At 38.7% G+C, this 13,199-nt stretch overlaps 1 protein-coding gene across 1 annotated transcript in view; it reads right to left on the bottom strand.

The window, feature by feature from the left end:
• The window catches only part of flrt2 (fibronectin leucine rich transmembrane protein 2), a 48,026-nt gene extending 35,728 nt beyond the window's left edge, over positions 1 to 12,298 (bottom strand). Inside the window, exon 1 of the mRNA XM_011491745.4 lies at positions 11,972 to 12,298. The gene's annotated coding sequence lies outside the window, so the exon portion shown is untranslated. The remainder of the gene's footprint in view (positions 1 to 11,971) is intronic.
• Positions 12,299 to 13,199: the final 901 nt, after the last annotated feature.

Here is a 13,199-nt window from a genome sequence, read left to right as displayed (position 1 = left end):
AATAACTTGCCTTGAAAGCACCAAGACTAGACAATAAGATAGTCAGAGCTTTGTTTTCACACCCGGCGTGTGGGTATCAGATGAAGCCAGTGGTGGAGCTAGAACATTATAGATATAGGGGGGCAGAAGAATTTGGAATGGTGGCAAATGAGAACAGCAGAGTGAAGAACACTTTAAATGAAAAGATCAAGTATACATACTTTAATATTACTTTATTATTATTTTGCTATTACTAATGCTTGTATTGATGATTTTGTTTTTTTATCTTTGTCAATAATTATACTAATATTGACTCAAGTATTAAGGGGGCAGGGCTTTTTGCTGGGGGACAGCTGCCCCCCATTTGTCCCCCCGTGGCTCCGCCCCTGGATGAAGCAGAAAGTGTTCCAATGGGTGACAGACAAATAAAGCATTGAAAACTGCAGTGTGGGAAGATAGACAGCAGTCCAAAAGCTTTAATCTATGCTTCACGATCCATAACGGCGGCAGTGTCAGATTGGCCCTTAATATCATCCAGATGCCCTCTCGAAGAAAACGCCCCACCCCCAAAACAAAAGCAGAGTTCTGAGACAGTAATTGATGAGCCGGTTACGTTCTGCTCATCCGTCGGCTTTGTTTTTCCTCACTTTCCAGTTTAGATGAAAAGCGCTGCTGCCCTGCAGTCGTCAGGCCCCCTGCCTCTTCCTGCTGGATGGGAAGAACAACGGAAATGTATGCATAACCCTTCGCCGGCGCACCGTCTCCTTTGATGTTGGGTTCTCAAACAGATGCCCCATCTCTCCACCATTATTGGGAATATTAAAGTGTTGTTTGGCTCTGTCGCACACAAACACACACCACAACCTGCAAACCCAGTTACTTTTACAGCTTTTTAAACCATCTTTTTTGCTTTTTGAAAAAAAAAAATATTGATAACATATTACACTAGTTTTACTCCATTGAGAGTGGGACTATTTTTTATATGTGTAAAAATTGACATTTTTTAATGTAAAACTAAGTTGAATCCATTTGGATGAGGCAAAATCTTCATTCTTTTTTGCAAATAGAACTCAATCATTACGCCTTTTAATTAGCAGTTGTTTATCTTTGTTTACTTTTTATTAAAATAGTTTACATTTTTAAGCCACTCTTAGATGGCCAAATGATTTTATCAAAGTAGCATCTTGTCAACAATACAATGCGCTTAACAACACATTGATTTCCAGTTGCATCTTTAAAGACGCAACTTGATGTGTTTTTTTTTGGTGTTTAGCATGTTCTGGTCGCATTTAACTGATGATGGGGGACATATAAGTTAAGCTCAAAATTGTATTTCTAAGTATTTATTATTCAAATCGTGAATCAGGAGGAGAAATAAAAAATGCTGATTTAAACAGAGCTTATTTGTGGCGTAGAAATCACATTTGGCGGCCCACAAGCTTCCTGATTTGCTGTAGGGAAGGGGGGCGGGGTTGCTTTGCCCAAACAGGCCCGCCACACTCCACAGTTTTTTTCGTATTATTTTGGTTAAAAACGGCATAATCAAAATTAAAAGACCATCAGGAATACTTTTTTTTTACATTTATAATTAGGGGTGTGACGATTGATCGATGGTGGTCCAAAGAGCGTGTGTTATTTAGGTGACGCCGGTGACGGCTCTGGGGTCAAAGGGTTACTGAAGGATTTGTTTGCTGGACTAGTTGGAATAGTTAGCTTTTTTTCAATTACCTTTTTTAAACTGAAGATGCTAAACTGTAATATTAGTATCACTTGTTAAATGTGAGTAAGATATAGAAACGTAATAATTTATATATATTATTATTGTTCCACATAGCAGCCTTCCTAAGTTGGATTGCTTTGGCATTTAAAATAACCAAATCCATTTGTGGCACACAGCAGCATTCTTTGTGAAGTCATTTCTTTCTGTGTTCTCACTGAGGCTAAATTTAACTCACCTGTACTTGTAGGTTCAGGTCCATTATGACTTATAAAAAAACATAAAACACATGTAAATCCCAGATTAATCCTGTTTCCTTATTGTTGTTTTTTTCAGCGCCGGTGATTCATGGGCTGGCGTCAAGCGCTTTGACAGTCATCCCATCACTCTGAATCTGAAACAGTCAGGTACAATGACTTGACTGAAACCAGTGAAAAAAGCAGCCAACTCCCAACTATGAAAAGCATTTACAAATCCCAGTGAGCTGTGGCGAAAGAGGTTTCTTTTTTTTTTCTTTCTTTTTTTTTGGGGGGGGGGGGGGGGGGGGGTAACAAGACTCAAGCTCCTTGAAAGAAAATTCAGAAGAGATGCAAGATATATTGCACAGTGCTGTCTTTGTATAGAATAACGGAGAAAGCCTGTCATTGAGGCTGGCTATGAGCGTAGCTATAACCCGCGTGTCTGAAATGTTAAAGGTTTACAGCACAGATAACAAACTCTTAATGAAAGCATTTGGTTTTATCAGAACTTCTTATCACACATTTTTTAAATCAAAAACTGAATTGGTAATAGTTTTTGAATATTGTTACTGGAAGAAAAGAAACTATTTCTTGAAATTTTCTACCAATATTTAAGTTTTTTTAATGTTTGATTGTACAAGGGTATTACTTTTTGGTAATTTTAGCGGCTAAAATCTGTTCTTCAGACATGTTTATGTGAGATCATCTAAAATGAAGCACATTTTTGAAACATCCTCGATTTTATGAGCCGGACTTAAAAGGCTTAATTAAAAAAAAAAAAAAAAAATGAAACAAGGTGTTTTATAATCCGGAGCACCTTATGTATGGAGTTGTTACTGTGAATACGTCAACACAGCGCGTTCACAGCGGTGTCGGATTGTGTGTTTTTACATTTTTTTACTAAGAACTACTAAGAACTTAGCACAGTCACAGTAATGTTCTTTTTTTAGTGGTATCAGTTTGTTTCTTTACAACAAGGTTGGGGGTAACATGGCTAACGTGTAGCGGTGTTGGCCTGTGTCTTTTTTACGTGTTAGAAGTCACCGACTAAAAAAATTGATAGAAAAGATGACATTTTTGAATTGACCAATTTTTTAATCTCTGTAATCGAGTTGACTTCTAAATGCTGATGAGGAGAAATGGAGCCAAACGGGCCTGGAATTATCTAGACCACGTATAGAGAAGAGTGGTTAGGGACGGACGGGGCGGCTCTTGCTCCGGGCCAGGTCTGTTGAGAAGGTCATGTGAAAGTGGAATGTGGTGGAGCTGGACAAATGCCAGGAGCTGTTTTCAGTCAAAAAGGCCTTTTTTTTTTCAAATGGGGTGATAACTGTCAGCTGCTCGAGAGAGATTATATCTCTTTGTTTCGGTAACATTCAGGCTATTTGAATAATCGGGGAACTCCAAAGCGTGTCACATTTCTCTGAATTCTAGGTTCCCAGTGACATAATGAAAGGCTGGGCTTTTACGTGCTGCATACCTTTATCTCTAATTACCAAGTAATTACTGTCAGGCTTTTGAAATGCTGGGAAATGCATCACTCAGCAGACAGCTGACGGTGCGAGAATGAGAGAAATATTGGTGATATATTTTAAACAGCAAGGCCACGTTTGGGTAGGTAAGGTAAGGACAGCAAGGTTAGGGAACATCAACCCGGACACGTCAACTCGGGGACTCGGCTCAGGAAAGTAACTCACGGGCTTGGCTCAAGAAGGTAACTCAGGATTTGAGCTCAAGAAGGTAACTTGGGGACTTGGCTTAGGAAGGTAACTCGTGTACTCAGCTCAGGAAGGTAACTCGGGGACTTGGCTCAAGAAGGTAACTCGGGGACTTGGCTCAGGAAGGTAACTCGTGTACTCAGCTCAGGAAGGTAACTCGGGGACTTGGCTCAAGAAGGTAACTCGGGGACTTGGCTCAGGAAGGTAACTCGTGTACTCAGCTCAGGAAGGTAACTCGTGTACTCAGCTCAGGAAGGTAACTCGGGGACTTGGCTCAGGAAGGTAACTCGTGTACTCAGCTCAGGAAGGTAACTCGGGGACTTGGCTCAGGAAGGTAACTCGTGTACTCAGCTCAGGAAGGTAACTCGGGGACTTGGCTCAGGAAGGTAACTCGTGTACTCAGCTCAGGAAGGTAACTCGTGTACTCAGCTCAAGAAGGTAACTCGGGGACTTGGCTCAGGAAGGTAACTCGTGTACTCAGCTCAAGAAGGTAACTCGGGGACTTGGCTCGGGAAGGTAACTCGTGTACTCAGCTCAGGAAGGTAACTCGGGGACTTGGATCAGGAAGGTAACTCGGGGACTTGGATCAGGAAGGTAACTCGGGGACTCGGCTCAGGAAAGTAACTCACGGGCTTGGCTCAAGACGGTAACTCAGGATTTCACATCTGGCATCTGGAAAGCTGCTCAGGCATGCAGCAAAAGAAAACTGTTGAGGTAAACAGTACTGGCAACTCTGTGTCCCAACAGAGAAGGAACAAACACAAGAAGGCAACAGAAAACAGGATAAAGATTCAGACCTCAGGAGGAAGTGGCCACAAAAGGTAACTGACATTGCGGCAAAGAGTGAACCACAGGGCCAGTGATTTATAGGAAGTGGAACAGGTAGCAGGATTTAGAGCTAATTAGCAGCAGCAGACAGCGGCAGCAGTAGAGGCTGCAGCCCTGACATTTTTCATTACATCTTATTGTGCAGCCACTTTTACAGTAGATTAAAAAGCATGACGAGTAGAAAAGCAGGTAGCGTAACGTGTGATTTCATTTTGTATTGTGACAACTCCAGCATTGTTCCCGCCCGCATTATCCAGTCACGAGTTGATGTTTTGCAACGAAACCCGGGGGGTGATGTCACATTCTCAGGATAAAGGAAATAATGAACAAAGCAAAAATGATGACAACAAGCTCATACAACACCAACAAACCATGTGAGGTTTAGGTTTTAATAGGAAAATCAATTTAAAGAAGTTTTTGATCACTTTGATTAAAAAACTAATGGATTTACAAAAAACAACAGCATTTTTTTTACATTTTGCCCTAAAATTACATGTAAGAGTGTGCAATTCTTTTTTCAGATATTGGTAAAGTGTTTTTTTCAAATGTGTCTACATCTGATGTGATGCCCGCAGTACCAGGACATCTATAGTGCGAAAGTATGAGAAGAATCATTACCATCACAGATTTAATCTTAAAGTATTTTGTCATCTTTGTGAAAACACACCAGATTCTGCCTCCACAAGACCCAGACCCGGTGTTAATGTCTGAGTACAGGCTCAAACACATGAAAAAAACTGTTGTTTTTTTTATCAGGTGTGAACACAGAATCTCAGATAAAGAGCAAAGATGTGGGTGAAGGAGGCCAGCTGAGTCAGGAATGTATCTATTAACTTCAGAGTGGTTAAAGCAGATAAGCAGGGATCAGGGTGCTGTTTTGTCTGTTTTGTGTCTGATTTTACTGCTCTTTTGGAATTTCTTTCTTTCTTTTTTACATAGTTTTTACAATCATGTCTTTTGGAAAGACTGGAAACCTACAGCAACACCTACAGCATCGCACAAATTAACTTATTTGTTTGGTTTATGCTGACCTAGACAAAAAAATATAAATAAATGAAAAACTTTAGTGTTTATTGAGGATGTCAGACACTTTTTTTTTTTAAGCAACAAATAATCTGACAAAAACAAGAATGTTCGTTTCATAGTAACCCTTGTGCTATCCTAGGCACTTTAACATTGGGAGTTGGGTCATCTAGACCCACTAGACAGTGCTCTGAACCTTTTTTCTTCAATGATTTGTGATCTTCACTGGTTTCCATGGATTTCATTAAATCTGTCCACCTTTATCCACCTTTGTCATGGTAGGGAGAACACGTCAATGTAAGGGTGGGGCCATCTAAGATAGCACAAGGGTTAAACCTGCAAGGTCGATGCCGAATCTCAAGCTTAATGCTACATTTATTCATGTTGCATGCCACCAACAGCATCACACAAATTGACTTTTTTATTTGGTTTGTTTTCAAAGGATTTATATTGACCAAGGTTACAAAAAATAAAGTGGAATCTGCATTTTATACCATTCAGCAGTGACATAAAAAAACACCCTGTGAAAAGTAATTTCATAGACTGTAAGGCTTTTTAGAGGAAGCAGGAAGGTAGATGTTGGCTATAGATTGACTAAAAACTCACAAATAGATTTTTTATTTACTAAGTTTTGTAAATGAAATGTAGTAATTAATTTGACTATAGAATAGAAAAAAATGCATTAACTGAGTCAAAATTGCTGTAAATAACCAAATGGATCAGCATCGGCCCTTTAATTATTAGTATTTTTGCTGAAAAATCTTTTTATTTTAAATTTTTTTTTTTATATTACTCAGACTCCAGTTTCTTGAACAACAAACAAAACAAAGAAAACAAATCTGAAACTAATGATGCATGAAGAATGCATCATTAAAATAACCCCAACCACCCCTGCAGGTTGATACGCCTTTTACGTAAGACTGGATTTAGGTGTAACTCGCAGGCTTAAGAGGAGACTAGGTGTTGCGCTAAAACACAGAATCCTAGAGCTTGTGAACAAACAACAGAAACCAGACTTGTTTGCTCCGAGTGGCTTATGACACTTATCTCCAGACCCGTGTTTACCCTGCTCTTATCCCTTGATCTTCCGCATTTTGGTTCGGTTTTTATTCAACAAGTGATGACAGGGTGTAAGATGTCACGGCCTTAAGTTCAGCTGTGGTTATATTTCCTTCTTTTTAGACTCGGTTAACTATGAATGGGAAACTTTTGTCCTTTCACTTTGCTTTTTTTTTGTATTTTTAGGTACATTAACCCTGAGAAACATACAATTAGGCTAACAAAAATATTTTTCGAGTGTTTTTTTGTTACATTAGGAGATTAAATTGCCGTAATCTAGTATTTGTTACTGCTGCTATCCTAGTGATGCAACATTTTTCAAAAATGCCGTGGCAACTGCTTTTCGGTAAATATCTTTGAGCTTGATAAAAGAAAATCCGATAAAAGTTGACGTATAGCAAAATGAAATGTAAGCAGATGGTTTTCCTTCCCTTGCTTAGCTTTGGTCATCTCTTAGAGGTCAAGGAAACGTTTTTTTTTAAACATTTCTATGTTTATCTGTCACTCAGACTGACAGAGTCCTCCATTAAACGGGGCGTTGGCTGCGATTATGAGTGTTTGATGAATCCAGCTGGTGGTTGGACCTGTCACGGGCTAATGTTGCTTCCCCTGCGTGTGACCTTCCAGGCTCACGCGAGGTCACGGTTGGAGCTTTTTACCTCCATTTATGTGTTGTTCTAACGTTCCAGCAACCGACTTGAACCTAATGAATATGCTCCAACCATCCTTGTATTATCTTCAAAAAATACACAACACTAACGGTCTTTATGAACTATTGAGTTCTGTTTATTTAGATGGTGGCAGGAGGAATTTGAGCCTAGTTGGCAGCGCGTAGGTTCATTTGCAGATGTATATACAGACAGATTTTTCAGACACTTAACTCCTATTAACCTCCGTTTTCTTATTTGCTGATAATCGCATTAAACCAGAACATTTCACTAACTTTAAGTCCTACTGGTCTCAAAGAGAAAATAGCCCGACAGTGCAATAACAAAGATGTCCTTGTGCTGGATGTACGGCGTCTCTAAAAGTATGCTACATTAACTTTTGTCTGCTTCTCTTTACCCACACTCATTGTTCTCTTTGCTTTCGTCTCAGCTCTTTGCCCCACTGTGGATGTACCCGCAGGCGAGCTTAGCATAGGACAGCGGTTGATTCATTCCCCTCCGGTTAGTTTTTGTCATTCCCAGACCCCGACAGTACAACAGGTTAGGGCTTGAGGAATCTTACAGCAAATCCTAAGATATTGCAAATTCAGCAGTCCTATAGTTACGTTCAAAATTAAGCAGTAATAGGTGAAATCTTCCAAATAGTCATCCTTGTTTTTTACAATTAGTACAATCGTTTTAAGGCTGTAAAACGCCTCACTACAGACTTTATCCACTTTTCTCAGACAGACATGAACATTTTCACACTTTTCTCTCTTATTTAAACTCTAAAAGTTCAAACCTTCATAGAAAAATATAGATAAAGATATGATCGTGATTGAAGATTTACTGAATTTTCCACACTATAGGACGGACTGGATTATAGGGTGCACTGGGCGATCCAGAGATAGGTCCTTCAGTCAGTCAGACTTTCTTTACTGCATACACAGTATTTAGAACTTGTTTGTGACACGCTACACAGTAGAAACTTTAGCTGTCTTAGCACATTTACAATATCTGTAACTCCCTACCTTGTTTGCAACTGGTAAAAAACAGACTGATACCAATAAATCCCAACTTTGATAGTAACACTTAAAAGAAACTTATTCCGACACCGCTACACGTTAGCTTCATTAACATATTTACAATAACACCCAACCAAACATTTTGACAGATCGCCATGTATCTCTCAAAATCGCTTCAACATCAAGTGTGCTTTATGGTGCGGAATATATGTTATGTACATAGGGCAGGGTAAACGCATTCTGTACACATATATATATATATATATATATATATATATATATATATATATATATATATATATATATATATATATATATAAACATGTATTATTTGAATATGTATATTTTATGTGAAAATGCACCACATAAATCTGAGAAACAGTGACCGCAAAAGGTGAACTGCAAAATGGGAGGGACCTCTGTAAACAAATGAAAATGGATTCAAAACTAACACAACACTGTTTTTCACCCAACACTTAACTCTGAAAACACAAAAAGTGAAATGAGTTCATTTCTCAGCATAAATGTCTTTTACTGGTCAATGTGGGAGCCCAGGCTTGACTCTGCGCCATTTCCCTGCAAAATGCACATTCCAGCCATCAAATGGCCTCATACAAGTGAAGACATATAAAACAGTTGCAGACTCCCAGCTTGTCCCCCAAAGCAATTACAGGTGACAGAGCTCACTTCAGGCACTTAAATCCCCACGCCACCTAAAGGTGCCTGTTCAGCTGTCATCCACTCCAACACGCGGGTAACATGTTTTACCGAGCTGACACAAGAAAGATCGGACGTGGAATTTGGAGATTAGGAAAGATTTCACCTTAGGATAGTTGTCTGCTACTGCAATAATTTACAGTATGTATAGTTTATCTTGTAACAATGTTTCAGATGAAATTTACAAAATTTTTAATTCAATGAAAATGTAAAAATATAGTTGTCTAAATTATTTTTTTCTAATAGAAAAGTTGTAAAGTGTGTATTTACATAAAAACATGTTATGCATGTTCTTTAGAAAACCTTTAGAATCTCTAATTTTTACAATTTTATTGTTTTTCAGCTGTTTTACATTCAAAATAACCATAGTTAATATGCTACATGACTATATATGAAAAAACGTATGTTTCTACATACATTTTTAGGGAGTAAAGAATGAAAAATGTAGCAAAACTATACTGACAAAATAAATTGAACTGCATGATAGAGGTTAAAACCATTGGTTAAAACACATTATCTTTTCCAAAAGGACTGCTAACTGCTATGTTTTAACAATGGAAAATCAACAGCTTTAATTTAAATTTACTGAGATAAATTTAGGCAAATTTCATTACTTTAGATTTTTTTTTTCAATAGCTTAGAAATGTACAGTGGTCTTGAAATCACATCAACAAGTCAATCAAAAACACAATAAAAATCACAACAATTAAAAAAGCTAAAAAATTTAAACACATGAAGCCATACATTTCAGAAATCAAAACAGAAAAAACTAAAACCTAATTCTAAAAAACAAAACATAATAAAAAATTAAACAATTAAAAAAGGATTTTTTTTTAAAAAACAAAAAGGAATTTCAAGAAATTAGATCGAAATGTTAAGAAAATAAACCAAATTAGAGACCAGAAAACGGTAGATAATATGGGACATCACTGATTGGATGATGTTTGTTGACAGACTATTTTTAAGGCTTCTAGCAAAAGCACTGCAAACGTTTGATGATTGCTCAATCAACTCTTTACCACAGTTTAGGCAAAACTTCCTGTCAGTGATGGCCCATAGTACCGACCTTTTCAGGTTTCATATTTCATTTAATTTTTTTTACTTTTAATTTAGATTTCTGGAAATTACCTTTGTGCTGCAATTTTTATTTTATTTTATTTTTTTTTCCTTTTTAATTGGCATTGTCATTTTTAATTTGTTTTCGCATTGAGTGATTTTTTGATGTGATTTGCACTTCCAGGCCACTGTTGTTTTAATTTTCTGTGCAAAAAACCTTTAAGTTAGAAAAGACCTCAAACATCCGTTTAGTTAGCAACGCGTAAAAATAATAAATAAATAAACAGCAAACTGTTGGTTTAAGCAACATAGCACCTTGTTTTTAGACATGTTATAAGCATGTGCAGAGCAAGTTTTTCTTTGATTGCAAACTGAGTTTTAAATAAACACAGCACCGTGGAGAACGGGTGAAGTCAGAAGTTTACCTTAAGTCATTCGCTCTGATGTGTTGTTTAGAAAACTGAGCAAATTTCCTTGGAATCAGTGCCTTTGACCCCTTTGTCTGCACTTTTATCCTCGATTTGTATTGTGATATAATGTATTGCTAATGCTGATAAAAAAAATGTTGAAGACACACATTTGATGGGAAAGATAAATATTGTGCAAAAGTTAGTTTAAAATAAGACATTGTAATGTATAAATGTAAAATTTAAGCCTTTTTTTTTTAGATATTAAGCCAAAAAGGCAACATTTTGACAAAACGATGATTGTCAGTTGTACAGGTTAAAAATAAAAGCAATAAAAAAGCTAAAATATTATAAAAAAACAAAAACAAATAGGAGATTACTGGTTTATAAGAGTGCAATTTCAAAGCGAGCTAAAACGATGGCGTTTCAAGGCTGCCCACATGATGGGGGGGGGTCAATGAAGATGACCCTTCTTATCTGATGAAGGGGTGTATTTGACAGAAATGTCAGAGAGCGCAGTATTTCCTTTCAGCATACTATGGATCTGACCCTTGACTTGTTTGCTGTCTGACGGCCTTTGTAGTACTTGTAGTAAATCATTCCACAGTCCAAATCTGTGGGGACTACCGTCTCCACCGTTCAGGCTTTTGCTGAACAGCAACAGTGAATGTATTCAGAATATTAAATGATCCTCCGGAGCGGCGGGCAGCTATTCGCCGTACATTGTGATGCTTTCTCATTAATCACATCTGTGGTCTCGGATTTGGCATGCGGGAGGCGTGTTAAATGAAACCCGTAAGTAAAACACTGTTATAAATTGAGTTCATTCGGGCCAACTTTGCCTGCAATAAAGCTTTTGATCGTGGCGGTGTCATTATTTTCTAGGCAGGGCTGTGTGTTTACCTGCGTTAAATGACTTTGCACCTATTTTTAAATATTGAAATCAGAAAGAGATCGGAAGTAAACTTCAGCTGATTAAAAGACACAATATTTTTTTAAAGGTTTTCTGCAAGAATAAAGATGCAAGTTACAGATTTTATGTTACCAATCCAAACCAACACTGAACAGATGCAGGCAAATGTGCTCCTGAACTGTGATTAAAAAGACAAAATAACTAATATTGACTATTTAACAAAATAATAATCATGTAAACCTGATACATTTTTATAAAAACTTGTCCGTATTTAGAAATGAGTAGTTCAGCAACATGTACATGAATAAAAAGGAAATGTATAATCCATATGGCACTGGGAAAACTTTTAAACGCTTGTCTTTTGGCTAAAAATCTTCTCACTAAGTATGTCTTTTTTTCTTTTTTTCCCAGTGTGTGCGGCCAACTTTCACACTCAGCAGAGAGACACTGATTGGTGTAATTATGTTTGGTGTGATTACAAATCTTAATGGTACTCATGGCAGTGCAGGACATGAATCCTAATGGTTTTTGAGGCATCTTTTGGAGCAAACGTTTCTTTTTTTACGTCCGTCTTTCCACATGTGCCACAAGCAAGCCAAGAAAAGCGGGCGGAGGGCTCTAAAAATAAAAGGGGGACACTTACCATCTTCAGACACTTGGTGGTCATGGCGGGGTCAGCGAGGAACAGAGTGCGGAGTGCGACCTCACGGCATTACACCCAAATCCCAGCCCTGCTCCCAGACAGGAGGAGAACCAGCGGGGCTCGTTAGCTCGCTGATGCGGTACAGCGAGTTTGAAGAAAACCGGTGAAAAAGCAGAGAGAATTGCAAAAACGGCAACAGTTTCTTTCTCCTCCGTCTCCTCGCTTTGTTTGGTGTAACTTAACCCCCCTGAGGAGCCTCTCTGCAAGTAGACACACAGAACCAGTTCCAGACCTGCACAATTCCCACAGCTGCCTCTCCCCCTTTCTCTCTCAATTTTCTCGGGTTTTTTGGTATCATTTAACTCCTGATTCTGTGGCCCAGCCGATGAGCTCACCGCGGGCTCAGGTTTCAGTGCCTGAGCTGGAATGCAAGGGCGGCTGCTCACAGAGGCAGAGGTGCTGAGGAGGTCAAAGGCTACCGGGGTGGTTTCTGGAGACAGCGGGGTATCTATCATCTGCAGGGGGAGTCCACTGCAGGGATATCTGCAGCTCAGAGAACAGAACAGGAGTTACAGGGGTCACTGGTTACGGATGTTGGCACCGTTTGACAGCTTCGGAGGTTATGGACTTGAGGAAGCTAAACATATTTGTACACTCAAGTACACATAAAAACAACAGACAACGACTCCTAAGTGCCAGATTTAGCGCTCACCCAAAGAGCAGGGTGTTTCCCTCAGGGACTGAATTTTTTTCCTTTTTGGTCTGTTAGGATGTTTTTCATAGTTGCACTAGACTACGGGTAAGAAATATGAATCCTACAACTGGACAAAAAAAACAAAGACTAAAGTTACAGTCCCACTGGATGTCACATGCCGTAGTGTGCGAAATTTACTCTCCCCATTTGACCTTCCCCCCGAGGGCACAGCTAGCTGCAATCACAGCAACACTCAATTGGTTTAACCATCAATATAATCAAGGACATTGTCATCATTAGTTAATCAGCATGCATGACATCAAGATAGTTCAACTAATGTCTCATGAAACACTTAAGAGGAAAAAAGGACACCAAAAATTTCTCTAGAGCCTTTGTCACACACACACATATTGGGATTGACCCGGTGCTGCGAGCTTTTGAGTTGTCTGGGCCTGTGGAAAGTCGTATAGATGAGCGAGCGGCCACCTTTAGGGTCATCATGAAAATGGACCGTACGATAGTCATACGTGTATC

The sequence above is a fragment of the Oryzias latipes genome, chromosome 24, assembly GCF_053564925.1.
Source record: "Oryzias latipes strain Hd-rR chromosome 24, Olatipes_Hd-rR_3.1".
Classification (NCBI taxonomy): domain Eukaryota; kingdom Metazoa; phylum Chordata; class Actinopteri; order Beloniformes; family Adrianichthyidae; genus Oryzias; species Oryzias latipes.
This window is presented reverse-complemented; position numbering and strand designations above follow the sequence as displayed.